This window comes from Vombatus ursinus, unplaced genomic scaffold (genome assembly GCF_900497805.2).
Source record: "Vombatus ursinus unplaced genomic scaffold, bare-nosed wombat genome assembly UNPS02014784.1, whole genome shotgun sequence".
Taxonomy (NCBI): Eukaryota; Metazoa; Chordata; class Mammalia; order Diprotodontia; family Vombatidae; genus Vombatus; species Vombatus ursinus.
The window spans coordinates 27,886,404-27,904,159 of record NW_020954562.1 but is presented as its reverse complement, the minus strand read 5'-3'; the positions used below and the strand labels follow the sequence as shown (position 1 = coordinate 27,904,159).

Here is a 17,756-nt window from a genome sequence, read left to right as displayed (position 1 = left end):
GCAGCATCTATCTAAAACCTTCAGCAAACATTATATGTAATGGATATAAGCTAGAAGCATTTCCAGTAAGATTGGGGGTGAAACAAGGTTGTCCATTATCACCACTGTTGTTCAACATCGTACTGGAAATGTTAGCTTTAGCAATAAGAGAAGAAAAAGACGTTAAAGGCATTAAAATAGGCAAAGAAGAAACAAAGCTACCACTCTTTGCAGATGACATGATGATGTACTTAGAGAATCCTAGAGAATCAAGTAAAAAACTACTTGAAGTAATAAACAACTTTAGCAAAGTTACAGGCTATAAAATAAACTCACATAAATCATCGGCATTTCTATATATTACCAACAAAGCCCAACAGCAAGAGATAGAAAGAGAAAGAGAAATTCCATTTTAAAGTTACTGTAGACATTATAAAATATTTAGGAATCTACCTGGTGAAACAAACCCAGGAACTTTATGAACACAATTACAAAACACTTTTGACACAAATAAAGTCAGATCTAAACAATTTGATAAATATCAGTTGCTCATGGGTAGGCCAAGCTAATATAATAAAAATGAAAATTCTACGTAAGTTAATTTACTTATGTAATGCCATAGCAATCAATCTGCCAAAAATTATTTTATGGAGCTAGAAAAAACAATAATAAGATTAATTTGGAAGGACAAAAGTTCCAGGATATCAAGGGAACTAATGAAAAGAAATACTAGGGAAGGTGGCCTACTACCCCTTCCAGAGCTTAAATTGTATTATAAAGCAGCAATTATCAAAACTACTTGGTACTGGCTAAGAAATAGAGTGGTGGATCAGTGAAATAGGTTCGGTACACAAGACACAGTAATCAATGAATATAGTAATCTACTGTTTGATAAACCCAAAGACCCCAGCTTCTGGAACAAGAACTCACTATTTGACAAAACTGCTGGGAAAACTGGAAAAGAGTATGGCACAAACTAGGCATAGACCAAAATCTTACACCATATTCCAGAATAAAGTCAAAATGGGTAAATGATTTAGATATAAAGGCTGATAATATAAGCAAACTAGGAGAGCAAGGAACAGTTTACTTTTCAGATTTATGTAGAACAGAAGAACTTATGACCAAATAAGAGATACAGAGCATTATGACATGCAAAATGGATAATTTTGATTACATTAAATTGAAAAGTCTTTGCGCAAAGAAAGCCAATGCAACCAATATTAGGAGGGAAGCGGAAAACTGGAAAAGAATTTTTACAACCAGTGTCTCTGATAAGGGCCTCATTTCTAAAATCTATAGAGAACTGAGTTAAATTTATAAGAATACACTTTATTCCTCAATTGATAAATGGTCAAAGGATATAAACAGGCAGTTTTCAGTTGAAATTAAAGCTATCCATAGTTATATGAAAAAATGCTCTCAATTACTATTGATTAGAGAAATAAACATCAAAACAACTCTGAGGTACCATATCACACCTATCAGATTTGCTCACGTGACAGAACAGGACAATGATAAATGTTGGAGAAGACATGGGAAAATTGGAACTTTAATTCATTGTTGGTGGGGTTGTGAACTGAACTAGCCACTTTGGAGAGCAATTTGGAACTCTGCCCAAAGGGCAATAAAACTGTGCATACCCTCTGACCCAACAATACCACTTCCAGGGCTGTATTCCAAAAAGATCATAAAAATGGGAAAAGGACCCACATGTACAAAAATATTTGTAGCAGCTCTTTCTGTTGTGGCAAAGAATTGGAAATTGAGGGGATGCCCATCAATTGCCTAAACAAGTTATGGTATATGAATGTAATGGAATACTATTGTGTTATAAGAAATGATCATCAAGTGGACTTCAGAAAAACCTGGAAAGACTTGTATGAACTGATGCTGAGTGAAGAGAGCAGAATCAGTAGAGCCTTGTACACAGTAAAAGCCACATTGTGCAATGACTAACTTTGATAGACTTAGCTCTTCTCAGCAATGCAAGGATCTAAGACATCTCCAAAAGTCTCATGATGGAAAATGCTATCCACATCCAGAGAAAGAACTATGGAGTTTGAATGCAGATAGAAGCATACTATTTGCTCTTCTTTTTCTGTTTTTTTTTAAGTTGCTTAATTGATTTATTTTTCCTTCTCCTTGTACAATCCTCTCTTACCCCTTAATTTTCTCTTTTAGATATCATGCTTTCATATTCAACTCGCCCTGTGCCCTCTGTCTATATATATTCCCTCCTACTACCCTAATACTGAGAAAGGTCTCATAAAGTTACAAATATCATCTTTCCATGTAGGAATGTAAACAGTTCAACTTTAGTAAGTCCCTTAGATTTATCTTTCCTGTTTATTTTTTCATGCTTCTCTGGAGTCTTATATTTGAAAGTCAAATTTTCTATTCAGTTCTGGTCTTTTCATCAAGAATGTTTGAAAGTCCTCTAATTTACTGAATGTCCATTTTTTCCCCCTGATTGTAATCTTAGTTCCTTTGACCTCCAGAATATCATATTCCAAGCCCTCAGATCCCTTAAGGTAGTAGCTGCTAAATCTTGTATTATTCTGATTGTGTTTTCACAATTCTTGACTTGTTTCTTTCTGCTTTGCAATATTTTCTTCTTGACCTGGGAACTCTGGAATCTGGCTATAATATTTCTGGGAGTTTTCCTTTGGGGATCTTTTTCAGGAGGTGATTGTTGGATTCTTTCCATTTCTATTTTGCCCTCTGATTCTGAAATATCAGGGCAGTTTTCCTTGATAATTTCTTGAAAGATGATGTCTAGGCTCTTTTTTTGATCATCACCTTCAGGTAGTCCAATAATTTTTAAATTATCTCTCCTGAATCTATTTTCTAGGCTGGTTGTTTTTCCAATGAGATATTTTCACATTGTTTTCTATTTTTTCATTCTTTTGGTTTTGTTTTATGATATCTTGATTTCTTATAAAGTCACTAGCTTCCATTTGCTCCATTCTCATTTTTAAGGACTTATTTTCTTCAGTGAGCTTTTGCACTTCCTTTTCCATTTGGCTAATTCTGCTTTTGAAGGTATTCTTCTCCTCATTGGCTTTTTGGACCTCTTTTGCCATTTGGGTTAGGCTATTTTTTAAGGTGTTATTTTCTTCAGTATTGTTTGGGTCTCCTTTAGCAAGCTGTTGATTTGTTTTTCATGATTTTCTTGTATCTCTCTCATTTTTCTATCCAGTTTTTCCTCTATTTCTCTTACTTGCTTCTCAAAATCATTTTTGAGCTCTTCCATGACCTGGGACCAATTCCTATTTTTCTTTGAGGCTTTGAATGTAGGAGCTTTGACTTTGTTGCCTTCTTTTGAGTGTATGTTTTGATCTTCTTTGTCACCAAAGTAAGATTCTGTGGTCTCAGTTTTTTGCATTATTTGCTCATGTTCCCAGACAATTATTTGACTATTAAACTTTTGTTAAGGTAGGGATCTGCCTCCATTGTGGAAAATGTACTGTCTCAAGCTTCAGGGGTATTGTGCAACTGTTTTCAGAGGTACTTCTAGGGACCTATAACTTTTCAGTTCTTCCAGGGTAGTTTGATTAAAGGTGAAGTGTTTACTCCTTTCCTGGCCTGTGCTCTGGTCTATGAGGGACCACAAGCACTCTTTTCTGCCTTGGAACTGTGAGGACAATTACTTCTCCACTACCACCACAAGTTCCACCACACTAGCGCTCCTCCTTGCCCCAGGACCACCACCCAAGACTGACTCAGATCCAAGCACTGGCAATGCAAGAGAATACTGCCTCAGCACCAGCAAAGAGATCCTTGCAATCCCCCTCTGATCAGCCATTCAATCCCCACCTCTGTCTGTGGGCTGAGAGCTCTGGAAGCAGCTGCTGCCCCAGGACTGGGGCTGTGCTAGGACTGGGGCTGGGACAGACCTTTCCTACTGATCTTCTAAGTTGTCTTTGGCGTTTTTGTGTTGAGAAGTTTGGAAACTGCAGCTACCTTTGATTCAGTCCCCTGAAGCCTGCTCCAGGTTTGCTGAGGCCCCATCATTGCCTGTGCAGCCCATGTTGAACTGCACTCTTCTACCAGCCTGTTGATCTCTTAGACCTTTCCAATGAACCATCCAGGTTGTCTTGGGCTAGAAATTTATTTCACTCTGTCTTTTTGTGGGTTCTGCTGCTCTAGAATTTGTTTAGAGCCATTTTTTATAGGTATTTGGAGGGGTTTGGGGGGAAAGCCCAAACAATTCACTGCTTTTACTCTGCCATCTTGGCTCTTCTGTTTTGTTTTGTTTTGTTTTTTCTTTCTTGTTGTTCCTCCTTTTGGTTCTAACTCTTTACAATATGACTAATGTGAAAATGTGTTTAATAGGAATGTATATATGTAGAACCTATGTCAGATTGCATGCCGTCTTGGGCAGGGAGGCAGGGAGGGAGAGCGAGAAAATTTAAAACTCAAAAGCTTATGGAAGTGATTGCTGAAAACTAAAAATAAATTAGTTAAAAAAAAAGAATTAAAGGATGAGGTGGCCTTTTCCCATGTCAGCACAAACCTCTCCACTTGAATCCTTAATCCAATCTCATTTTATCTTCTCCTGAACTGGTTTCATTAATCTATTTTCTCTTGCTTATTTCCAATTTTTTCTTGCCAAGTTTCATCTTCCATTTTGCTTACAAACATACTCAGTCAAAAATAGTTGTGTAAAATATACTTAGCAGATGCTATTAGAAAGCAGAGATCTAGACATGGAGGTAGAGGCCTGGTTACGTTCAATGCAAACAATGTATCTTTCTCTCATGAATTGTCCCATGAGATATGTACTTGGGCCAGGTATAGACTTATCGATAACTGTGACTGATCAGGTAGACATCAGGCAGTCCTTATTTGGGTGAATGGTAGACTTGTTATTTCATTTAGTTTTGTAGTAACACCTAATTTAAATTCCTTCTTATGCTCATCCACATCCTGTTTTGCAATTGGTTTCTATGTGATACTCTGTTAGTCTCTTTTCTTTAGCACATAGGCCAGAGGAAACTCCTGCTTGGATTATCAGGGGTTTGCAGAACTCCCCTCCCTGCTTTTTATCAATCCATGTGCTTATGAATCAGGTTCATTGCTGAGGAAGCCTGGCTTCTCAGTAGTGGAGATAGACTCCATAATTTTCAAATTTACTGGTTTATTACCCTTTACCTTGGAGACTGCAAAAACAATTCTACTTGTGCCTCTAGTCTATAGTTTTCCAAAAACGGGGAAAGTCAAAGAGGTAGTATATCTGAATTGTGTATAGGACATGTCATTTTACTCTCGCACTGAGACCGCTGATAAACAGGAGATCATCACAGCTTGTATTAACAGAATGACTTAATCAGATTTCAGTATCTTAACTTATTGCTGCATCATAATCGAGTGGGAGGCTAATATATTAAGCCTTATAATATACAATATCTGTGCAACACCAATAATTCAGCATTTCACAGGCCACCTCAGAACTGGGCATTGCTCAATCCAATAGCCAAGCTGCATTTTCTTTATTGTGGCCTTTTTCTTGTCTCTCCCTTTGCTATCAATTCGTTATTGCTGCTGTCTTCTTAACCACAAGAATATCAACTTCTCTCATGGACACTGCAATTGTTTCCTTGTTGGCCTTTCAGGATGTCATAGCCTTCTAAAACTCACAAAGTTACCGGGACTCATCCATTTCGATGATGATGCTCAGTCACCTAATTGGGGAAGAAAACAACTAAAACTGAGGCCCTCTGACATGAGCTCTCTCTTCCCCCCGAAACCTATACTGTAAATTAGAGGCATTCAACATGGAGCCCACAACTCTCCAGAGTGAGGTAACTAGATTACAATATAATTAGGCAATAGTTAAAAATTAAATAAAAATACAAAGAATAGGTAGGTTTCTAAGTCAATGTCCTTCAAGATTGATCCTTATGTACAGTTTAGGGGCTTCTATTTCTATTTATTTGACACAACTGGTTTATATCATCTGCATATCACTCTCCACTTTGATCCCCCAGTCTCTCTTTTGATCCAGACTTAGAGGATGAGGTAGCCCTTCCATATGTCAACATAAACCCTCTCTACTTCTATTCTTGATCCCATCTCATCCTATCTTCTCTTAAGAGTGTTTTTTTTCCAGTCATCTAGTCTTTCTCCCTAATTTTGAATTTCTCCTTGTCTAGTGGCAACTTTCCTTTTGCTTATATATGCTCAGTCAAAAATAATTATGTACAAATTACTAATATGGAAATGTTTTACGTGATTGCACATGTATAACATATATTGGATTGCTTATCTTCTCAGAGAGGGCAGATGAGAGGAAAGTAGGAAGGGACAGAATTTGGAACTCAAAACCTAAAAAAGAAAGTAAATGTTTAAAAATGGTTTTAACACGTATAATCGGGTAAAATATTATTAAAAAATAATTGTGTACAAAGACATGGGGTTGCCTAGGTAGGATATGGACTAACGGCTGTTGGAGGGCATAAAAAAGTACTTCCCCTCATCCCCCTCAGTACACATAGCTCTCTGGGCATGGTTTAGAATTGTCTTCATGTTTTGAAGTCAGAAAGCAACTACAGCTGCTGAGGGGTAATTAGACCCTTTAATATATGCCAGTGTTCTAGCTCAGAAACCAATCATGGAGACTCAACCCAAAGATGAATCATACATGACCTGAAGTCTCCCCTACTCCTAAGTTTCTACATGGTCACCAGAAATAGGCACTGAGCATGCTCCACAATAAGGTTGAGGGTACCCATTATATTACTTATCTGTTCTGTTGTTTTTGTATCCTAGTAATTTATTTAGCCATTTACATGGCTATGTAGAAAAAAAGATAGAAAGAAGCACATCTCCCCTTTTGATCTAAGGTTACTGTGACAGAGCTTATAGTGAATTAGCTCATGGGCTTCCAAACCAGGATTACGGTATTCAAGGAGATTGAATCGTCACCATTCCAACAAGTGATCTCTACTAGCTGATGCTGCTTTTGAGGACCCTTAAAGGAGTGGTCAACAAATTTGGGGATGGGCTAATTTGGTTCTTGCTTTTGATGTAACAGTGCTATTTCCTGGTTAGATTTCCTACTGCATACTTAGGCATCCAGCATCTTAGGCCTCAGGGGATAGTGCTATGGGGATGTGGGCTTTAATAACTCTGAATCTTTTCTCTACCCTATTAAATAATTCAGTCTTTGTGATGAGGGTGCCGGATCCTTCCTTTCACCCAACTCTCAAAGAGCTTGGTCTTCTGGATCAAATGCATCAGCATCCAACCCAAGTGATTTACACTGGGACCTAAATAAGTGAACATATTGCAGCATCAGGAAAAAGTACCTTTAAAACAGTGCTTTACCGAGAAATAATTTTCCAGAGGTAATTGTTAATGCCAGGAGAGAGCTGGAGGAGGATTATATCCTGAAGAAATAAATTATATTATAACAAGAAACTGTAAATGAAGAGTTAGCACAAAATGTGGGAGAGAAATGGTTCTTGCTCCAAAAAAGGCCAAGACCTTTGATTAGGTTTATCTTTTCTTCAGGGGGTGGTATTAGAATTCCTGATAGCAACAACAACAACAACAACAACAACAACAACAGTAGCTATCATTCATATAGATCTTTAAAGTTTACAAAGCATTTTACATATATTCTCTCATTTAATCGTAACAATCTCCCCAGGAGGTAGGTGCTATTATTATCTCTATTTTGCAGATGACGAACCTGAGGCAACTAGAGGTTAAATTACTTGTCCAGAGTCTCACAACATGTAAAAACTGCCTATAAGCTAGAGAAAATGGAAAACATAAGTGCAGTATGTCATCATCTTTACTAAACATAATTCTCATTAAAAGATATTGGGTAAAATGGCAAATCCTGAAACAAAATAGAATATAAGACAATGACAATGGAAATATTATAAATGGAATATAATAAAATCTGAAAAAAAACCCCCCAAAAAACAACAACAATAAAACAAGAATGTCTATAAAGGATAAAACTGGAGGTGAGATATCTTTAGGAGAAAAAATAAAAGCAGATTAAACTGAATCTTGTCATAAATAGAAGGTCTAAATAAGCCTGGAAGCTTATTTTTGGAGGTTATTATCTAGAAGCTTTAAGGTTTAAGAATATCTGGGCAAAAGAAATTAGAAGCTTTATGTTTGCATTTCTTTCTTCTAAAAAGTCTCAGGAAAATTTAACATCAGCTCACAATAGTATGTGAGATATATAAGACCTTCTTGAAGGACCTTTATGTAATATTTCAACATAATCTTAAGTATTCAGAGTATAGTAATTTTAACTGAAACACAAATACATTTTTATAAGATAAGCCCTTTTGCAAAGTAAGTTAGCTGCTCCGGTGGGAGATGTGTCTCCAGAATTTATTCGTAGGTGTCTGTATTTCCTCACCCAATCTAATCCCACAAATAGGTATGTAATAGCAAAGTGAAGATTCTGAGGAATTGAATGAAAAAAAAATCATGCTCTATCAATATCTCAATAACAATAGTTCACATCTTAGTCAATACCCCAGCAGCCTTTCTTACTCCACAATGGTTGGCTATGACTCCTGATGCCCTGCAACCATGTTGAAATGACCTACAGTTGACATTGATCTTGGCACCACTTATTCCAACATGGGAAAGTAGAGATTATTGCTAATGACCAAATAAATGAGGCCACCTTAAGCTTAATTTCCTTCACCAACACAGAATATTTAATCGATGATTCTGGAAATCAAGTTGCTATGAACATCACTGACACAGTCTTTGATGCCAAATGTCTGATTTGATGATATAGCTGTACAGTCAGGCATGATGAATTGGTCTTTCATGGTGGTGAATGACACAGGCATGCATAGGATCTAAGTGGAGTACAAAGGAGAGACCAAAAGTTTCTCACCCAAAGAAGTATCTCCTATGGTCTTAACCAAGATGAAAGAAATAGCCAGAGCTTACCTTGAGAAGATTGTTACAAATGCTGTCATCAGGATACCAACCTATTTTAACAATTCACAGCATTTGGCCAAGATGTTGGAACTGTCACAGGTCTTAATGTGCTGTGAATCATCAGTGAGTCAATTGCTGCTGCTATTGCTTATGGTTTGGATAAAAAGGTGGATGCTGAGAGAAATGTATTGATTTTTGGCCTTGGAAGTGACACTTTCAGTGTCCCCATTCTTACCACTAAAGATGGTCCATAGCTGAGCATATCCACTTGGGTGAGTAGGACTTTGACAACAGCATGGTCAACCATTTCATTGCTGAGTGAGTTCAAGTGAAAGCACAAGAAGGATGTCAATGTGAACAAGAGGGCTATCTGCCCTCTGTGCTCTGCTTGTGAACATGAAAAGTACATCTCCTCTTCCAGTACTGAGATTGACTCCCTCTGTGAAGGTCTTGACTTTTCTACCTCTATCACTTATGCCCATTTTGAAGAGCTGAGTGCTGAATTTTTCCATGGCGCATTGCATCCTTTTCCACAGGATGCCAAACTAGATACATCAGATTCATGACATCATCTTGCTGGATGATTCCACTCATAGCCCCAAATTCCAGAAACTTCTGTAGATATTTTTCACTGGCAGGGAACTCCACAAGAGTTTTAATCCTGATAAGGCTGCTGCCTATGTATGGTATAGCTGTCCAGGTAGCCATCATGTCTAGAGATAAATCTGAGAATGCTCGAGACTTGTTGCTTTTGGACATCACTTTTGTTTCCTTTGGTATTTAAACTGCTGGTGGATAAAACCTGCTTACCAAGTTTGAGCTCATAAGAATCCTCTGTCCCTCAGGGCTGTCCTCAGATTGAAGTAACATTTTATATTGATGTAAATGGTATTCTCAATGTTTCTGCTATGGACATGAGCATAGGCAAGGGGAATAAAATCACTATTACCAATGACAAAGGTTGTCTGAGCATATGGTCCAGGAAGCTTAGAAATAAAGGCTGAAGATGAGAAGTGAGAGATAAGGTGTCTTCCAAGAACCCTCTTGGATTTTATGCTTTCAACATGAAGGCTACAGTACAGGATGAGAAACTCCATGATGGTAATGAAGACAAACAGAAGACCCTTAACAAATGTAAGAAAATAATCAACTGCCTGGATAAGAACCAGAAGGCTGCTGAGAAGGAAGAATTTGAACATCAGCAGAAAGAATTGGAGAAGGTCTGTAACCTTATCATTACTGGTACTGAGCTGTACCAGGAGGCATTTCCGGTGGATTCCCAGGGGATGGAATAGTCACCCAACATGTCCAGAGGTATTTCTTCTGAATTCACCATTGAAGAAGTCAGCAAAACACATTGGAAGAAGTTTCCCAAAAGTCAGAGGACTCAAATTTGTAGACAAGGCAGTGGCAGTTTAAAAGTAACATTTAAGATAATGTATAAATATGGGCATTCTGAATACTTGAAAGTATGCAGAAAGAGAGAGAAGTGACCAACCTTGCATTTTATCAGTACTGCAGAGAATTGGAAATGTCATTCTTGTCTTAGAGAATAAAATCTATTTAAAATTGACATAAAATAATAATAACTCCCACATTTATGCAGGCCTTAAGATTTTCAAAGCACCTTCCTTACAACAATCCAGTTATGCAGGTAATATAAATAACATTAGTTACATTTTGTAGAAGATGGAAACTGAGGTTCAGAGAGGTTAATTGATTTACCCTAGGTCATAGAGCTGATAAATGTTAAACCTGAAATTCAAACCCTGGTACTCCTGACAATAAGATCAATGTTCTTTGCATTAAAATGTGAATTAGCTAATGCATGAAATTTTAAGCATCAAATAACTAGGCCATTTCTTATGTTTTTCTTCATTTCTAGGAAATCAGGTTTCAAACAGAAAAGCCATTATTTAATACATTATAATTAGCTTGTAGAACAAATAGAAGTATAGTTCATGAATTTGCTAGTTGTCCTTACCTATTCTAGACATTAAGCAAGATTTGATCTGTATTTGTAACATACATCTGAATTGTGGCCACCTTATTAATTTCCTCTGCAACCATTTATTAAGTGCTTATTGTATGTGTAAAAGGCATTGGAGGAGATAAAGATAATATAGTTCTTGCCTTCATGGGTTATGGCAAGAAGATGCAAAACCTATATAGTGATGGACTGGTGGTAAACAATAGCAGTATGGTATATGGAATATTGTAGAGGTACAGAATGCCTTATGGGGGAGGGAAAAGTCAATTTTGATCCATTGAGTGGAACATTGAAGGCTTCATGGAGAAGGTAGCATTTGAACTGGTCCTCACAAAATGCGAAGGATTCTAAAAGGCAATTGTTGAGGAGGGATGTGTTTGTGGCAGAGAGGGCATAGGAGTGTACATGTACAAGGCAAAAAAAATTCTAGACATGTACCACAAATTATTCTTAATATATTCTGGCTGAAATATTATACATAAGGAGAGGAGTAGTATATGATATAACTTTTATCCTAAGGCTTTCAGATACCCAACACACACACATACATACATACATACATATGTATGTTTATGTGTGTGTGTAAATATATTTATGTATGTTTATATAAATTTATGTATAGAAATATATTATATGTACATATTTGCCTTGCCCTGGCCTCTTTTAAATGTATTGCTGGAAGCCGTGACTATAGTTAAATTCAGCTGGTAAGTAATGCAAATCTTTTTTCCAGTAGCCAAAATTAAAATCACTATACTTTGTTTTTTAAGTAAGTTTTTATTAATGCCTTCTGGGTTTTTTATTTTTCAACATCCTAGTTATCCCTGGCATACTTCTCCCCCCTCCTCCTAGAGTGCCGTCTCATATAACAAATAGTATTTTTAAAAGACAAAAAAGGGAAGAGAAAAAAAATCAGTACATCTGGTCAATACACTGAAAACGTCTGAAAACACATGCAGTGTGTGACGTCTATCATTACACTTTGTTTTGTTCATTTTTAGACAAATAAAAGCATTAACAAATCAAATTATACACAGTTATAAACCATCCACGTTTGGATTTATTGCATTGTGGTTTAGGTAAATGTAGCCTAGGAACTCCTGGCTACAACTCTTGTCCTTGTGAGCTCTGGATTGAGATTCAGAGGAACTGGGCTTGAATTCTGGCTTGGCTGCTTGTTACCTTTGTGACATCGGGCAAATGACTTCACCCCTCCTGGGACTCAGTTTTCTTATCTCTAAAGGGAGGGATTTGAGCTAGTTAATGTCAGAAATTCCTTTCACCTTGGTCTTAGGAGCCAATGAAACTGGTTGGGTCTGTGAGCTGCTTTGTGTCAAGGCACTTTGTCATTAGGCTGTTCCTTAAGCAAAAGTTGTTCAGAGGTTTTGGTCAACTCTGTTAGGACTTGTTATTGCCCACCTGGTTAATTCTTGGAGAATCTGGTCCTCCAGACACCTGCAGCAGCAGAATACAGTATTGCATTAAGTTAGTTTTATCATGTTCTTTCTCCTTAGACCATATCTTAGAGTCCCTAGCATAGTTAAACTAGAGCTGGAGGGGAATGCCGGGGTCAGCTAGTCTACCCTTGGCTTCCCTCATTTTACAGACAGGGAAACTGAGGATTAAGGACTTTACGTGACTTACCCAAGGCCACACAGATAGTATCAGAGGTGGAATTTAAACTCAAAGCCTCTGAAATTAGAGTCATTACTCTGTTTACCCTGGTGGAATAGGATCCCTCTCAGCCTCAATACAGTATTCTACATTTGTTCCAAAGGGGAAAAAAATGTAATTATATGTTGCCATTTTAGGGATAACTATAACTGAATCTATTTGTAACTTTATGCCTTTGGATAAATATGTATATACACAAACATACATATATGCATATGCATAGATTTAACTTATGGTTTATGTTTAAATATGTATATATTTGGGCAGCTAGATGGCACAGTAGATAGAGTTCTGGGACTGGAGTCAGGAAGACTTATCTTCCTGAATTCAAATCTGGCCTCAGATACTTAGTAGCTTTATGATGCTAGGAAAGTCACGTAAATCTGTTTGCCTCAGTTCCTCATCTGAAAAATGAACTAGAGAAGGAAATGGTAAACCACTCCAGATTTTTTGTCAAAAAAAAAAGACCCCAAAAAAACAAAAAAATCAAATGGGGTCATCAAGAGTCAGACAAAACTGAAAAACAACTGAAATGTTTATATTTAGTTCATACTTCTTGAATCTTTTTCATCATATACCATTTCCTCCATTCTATTAAAAATTGGCTTCATCGGTTCTAAAGTCTCCATTTAGAATTTGATATGCACATTTATTGGGCTATTTTCTAGGAAAACTATACCCTTTTTTATACTTGGAGGAAAATGAAGAGGCAGTTCTGAAATTCTAGAAATATTTCCTGTATCTATGTGTTTACAATGTACTTAACATCTTTTGATCTCATAGATTGGGACATGGAGTTGGAGACATTAGCAATGTGGCATTTCAACAAATGAAATTATAATGTGCAGATAGAACTCAAATCTGCAGTGAACTACCATATATCATTTCCAAACCCATCTCCAAGAGACCTTCTCCTCATTCAAGCCATTTCTGTTTTTATCTTTTCTGGCTTTACATGCTGTTATCCACAGAAACTCTTTTCGTATAGCATTTTTAGTTCATTTCCCACCCCCACATCATTTGCAGAAAAGGAAAATACACAAAATTCTTTAGATACAAGGAATACTTATTCTAGATTCTTAAAAGAAAATTTTCATACTCTAGCCCTCAGAAGCTATAAATTCCTGCTGGCTGTGGTGTACTTTTCTCTGGTCTTCATATATAATACCTACCTGCAATGTTAATCACTTCAGAATTCCTTGACACAAAACAAACTATAAACCAGGTAGATTATTTGGCTGATAGGATTGATTTTGGAGCTGGAAGGGACCTCTGTGAACTACTGGTCCAGATTTGACATTCTGATTGTGTTATCGCCGTAAGGATCATAACTGGTTGAGAGCTGAGCACAGGCTCAGAAAATAGGTTGCACTACCCCCAGCAAAGTGTCTAGGATGGTAACATCAGAAGCAGACTTAATGGTATGGACACATGGAAATAGTTGTAGTTTAGTAAATTTAGACTGTGATAACCTTTATTTAAATCCTGCCTTTGTTGTTTACTACTTAAATGACATTGCACAAAATTATTTAAATTCTCTGGGCCCTAGTTTTTTCATCCACTAAAGACAGGGTTGAATTCAATGCTCTACAAAGAGTTTTTCATTTCTAAAATCTATACTCTTAGGACTACCCTGACTACTGAGACAGGTAGACATCCAAAGTGAGTGAGAAATCAAAATTGCAACTAAGGTAAGTCAATGGCACTTTGTCCAGAGTGCTGAAGTGTAGGGATCACAGAAATTTAACACATGTGCGCTTTTAGACAAAGCTGAGCTCAGCACCTACCTGGCAAAAGTAATTGGTTGAAATAGAAAGTTGTGAGGTCAAGAACTTCTAATGATATGTGTCTGTAAGCCACAATAGTAACTAATTACACTTCTTACTCAACTGAATCTATCTTAATTATTCCCTTTTAGTTTTATTTTTCTCCTGCTGAATTTGACATATACCAAAAAAGGAGTAGTTCCAAATATAAAATAGAAGAGAAAAAACTGGATGAAAATGTATTACGTGGGAAACTGCAAGTCTCCAGCTTACTTTTAAAAACTATGTAACACGTTCAATGTATTACATGCTTGTATTTCCCAACAAACTTCTTTCTCTTCCCTTGTGTGCATTTTTAAAGACCTTTATGACTTCTTCCCTTGCTTTTTTTCTTGCTTTTTTTTTTTGGCAATACTAATGCTAAGTCCCCTCTTCCTCCACACACTATTCAAAAAAACCTAAGGTAAAAACATAATGCTTGTGACAAATAAACTAAGCAAAAGAAATTCATACATTTTCCATGTCCAAAAATATATATGTCATTCTGTACCTTGGATCTATCACCCCTCTCAGAAAGTGGGTAGCATCCTTTATCACAGGTCGCCTATTGTCCTGGTTGGTCATTGTATTGATCAGAGTTCTTAAATCTTTCACAGTGACTTTTCTTCACAATGTTGTTACTATATAAATTATTCTCCTAATTATGCTCACTTCATTTTGCATCAGTTTATGCAAATATTTCCTGAAACTGTCCCTTTTTGCCATTTCTTAATATTCTTTTACATTCATATGCCATAATTTTGTTCAGCCATTCTCTTAATAATGGTTACCCCTTGTTTACATTTCTTTGCTACAGCAAAAAGGAGCTTCTATACATAGTTCTTTTTTTAAAAAATTTTTATTTTTACTTTTTTTCATTTTAGCATGTGTTTTTAAAACTTTGAGTTCCAAATTTTCTCCCTCTTTCCCCACCCACTCTCATTGAAAAGGCAAGCATCTCAATACAGGTTATAGATGTGTAGTCATGCAAAACACTTCCATAGTAGTCCTGTTGTGAAAAACTAAGTATATTTCCATTCATTCAGTCCTATCCCCCATTTATTCTATTCTCTCTTTTAACCCTGTCCCTCCTCAGAAATGTTTGCTTTTGATTATCCCCTCCCCCAATCTGCCCTCCCCTCTATCAACCCCCTGATCTCTTGTCCTCTTCCCCCCTTATTTTCCTGTAGAGATAGATTTCGATACCCCATTGTGTATGTTATTACCTCCTTAAGCCCAATCCTATGAGAATGAGATTCACTCATTCCCTCTCACCTTCCCCCATTTCCCCTCCATTGTAAAAACCTTTTCTTTGTCTGTTTCATGTGAGATATTTTACTTCATCCTACTTTTCCCTTCTTCTCCCAGTATAATCCTCTCTCACCCCTTAATTTTATTTTCCAGATATTACCCCTTCATCTTCAACTCACCCTGTGCCCTCTATCAATCTATCTATGCATACATATAATTTTTTTCCCTCCCATTACCCTAATACTGACAAAGGACTCATGAGTTACAAATATCATCTTTCCCTGCAGGAATGTAAACAGTTCAACCTTAATAAGTCTCTTATGATTTCTCTTTCCTGTTTAGCTCTTCCATGTTTCACTTGAGTCTTGTATTTGAAGGTCAAATTTTCTGTTCAGCTCTGGTCTTTTCCACAGGAATGCTTAAAAGTCCCCTGTTTCACTGAATGACCATTTTTTACCCTGTATGATTATACTCAGTTTTGCTGGGTAGGTGATTCTAGGTTGTAGTCCTATCTCCTTTGCCCTCCGGAATATCATACTCCATGCCCTCCAGACCATTAATGTAGAAGCTGCTAAATCTTGTGTTATCCTGATTGTGTTTCCACAATACTTGAATTGTTTCCTTCTGGCTGCTTGCAATATCTTCTCCTTGACCTGGGAATTCTGGAATTTGGCTACAATATTCTTAGGAGTTTTCCTTTGGGGATCTCTTTCAGGAGCTGATCAGTGGATTCTTTCCATTTCTATTTTGCCTTGTGGTTCTAAAATATCAGGGCAGTTATCCTTGATAATTTCTTGAAAGATGATGTCTAGGCTCTTTTTTTGATCATGGCTTTCAGATAGTCCAATAATTTTTAAGCTCTCTCTCCTGGATCTATTTTCCAGGTCAGTTGTTTTTCCAATGAGATATTTCACATTCTCTTCTATTTTTTCAGTCCTTTGGATTAGTGTTACAGTGCCTTGATTTCTCAAATTGTTACTAGCTTCCAATTTCTCCATTCTAATTTTTAAGGAATTATTTTCTTCAGTAAGCTTTTGTACTTACTTTTCCATTTGACTAATTTTGCTTTTCAGGGCATTCTTCTCATTGGCTTTTTGGATCTCTTTTGCCATTTGGGTTAGGCTATTTTTTAAGGTGTTATTTTCTTCAGTATTTTTTTGGGTCTCCTTTGGCATCACTCTCAGTTTTTCCTCTACTTCTCTTACTTGCTTGTCAAAATTCTTTTTCGCTCTTCCATGGCCTGGGACCAATTCATATTTTTCTTGGGGGCTTTGGATGTAGGAGCTTTGACTTTGTTGTCTTCTTCTGGTTGTATGTTTTGATCTTCTTTGTCACCAAAGTAAGATAATATAGTCTAACTCTTTTTGCACTGCTTGCTCATGATCTCAGCCAATTGCTTGAGTTATAAACTCTTTCTTAAGGTAGAGGTCTGTTTCCAGTGTGGAGAATGTACTGTCCCAAGCTTCAGGGATTTTGTGCAGCTGTTTTCAGATACTTCTAGGGACCTGTAAATTTTCAGTTCTTCCAAGGTGCTATGATCAAGGGCGAGGTGTTTACTCCTTTCCTGGCCTGTGCTCTGGTCTATGAGTGACCACAAGTACTCTTTTCTGTCTTGGAACTGTGAGGAGCATTTCCTCTCCACAGCCACTACAAGCTCCACCACAGCAATGCTCCTCCTCGCCCCAGGACCGCCACCCAGAACTGTGATCCAGATCCAAGCATGGACAAAGCAAGAGAATCCTGCACCAGCAGAGAGATCCCTGCAATCGCCCTCTGATCAGCCCCTTTATTCCCCCTTAGTCTCTGGATCAGAAGCTCAGGAAGCAGCTGCTGCTTTTGGGGAATGGGACTGGGATCTAGTGCTTCTCTTTCAGCACAGCAGAAACAGACTTTCCCCACTGACCTTTTAAATTGTCTTTGGCGGTCATGGCTTGAGAAGTCTGGAAACTGCCACAGCTGGCTGCAATTCAGTTCTCTGAGGCCTGCTCCAGGTTTGCTGTGGCCTGCGCACCTATGCTGAACTGCGCTCCTTTCCCAGCCCAGTGTGATGTACCTTTCTGATCAACCATCCAGGCTGTCTTTGGCTGGAAATTTGTTTCACTCTGTCTTTTTGTGGGTTCTGCTGCTTT

At 37.4% G+C, this 17,756-nt stretch overlaps 1 pseudogene; it reads left to right on the top strand.

Annotated features, from left to right (window-relative positions):
* Positions 1-8,594: 8,594 nt before the first annotated feature.
* Positions 8,595-17,487, top strand: LOC114046516 (annotated as a pseudogene).
* Positions 17,488-17,756: the final 269 nt, after the last annotated feature.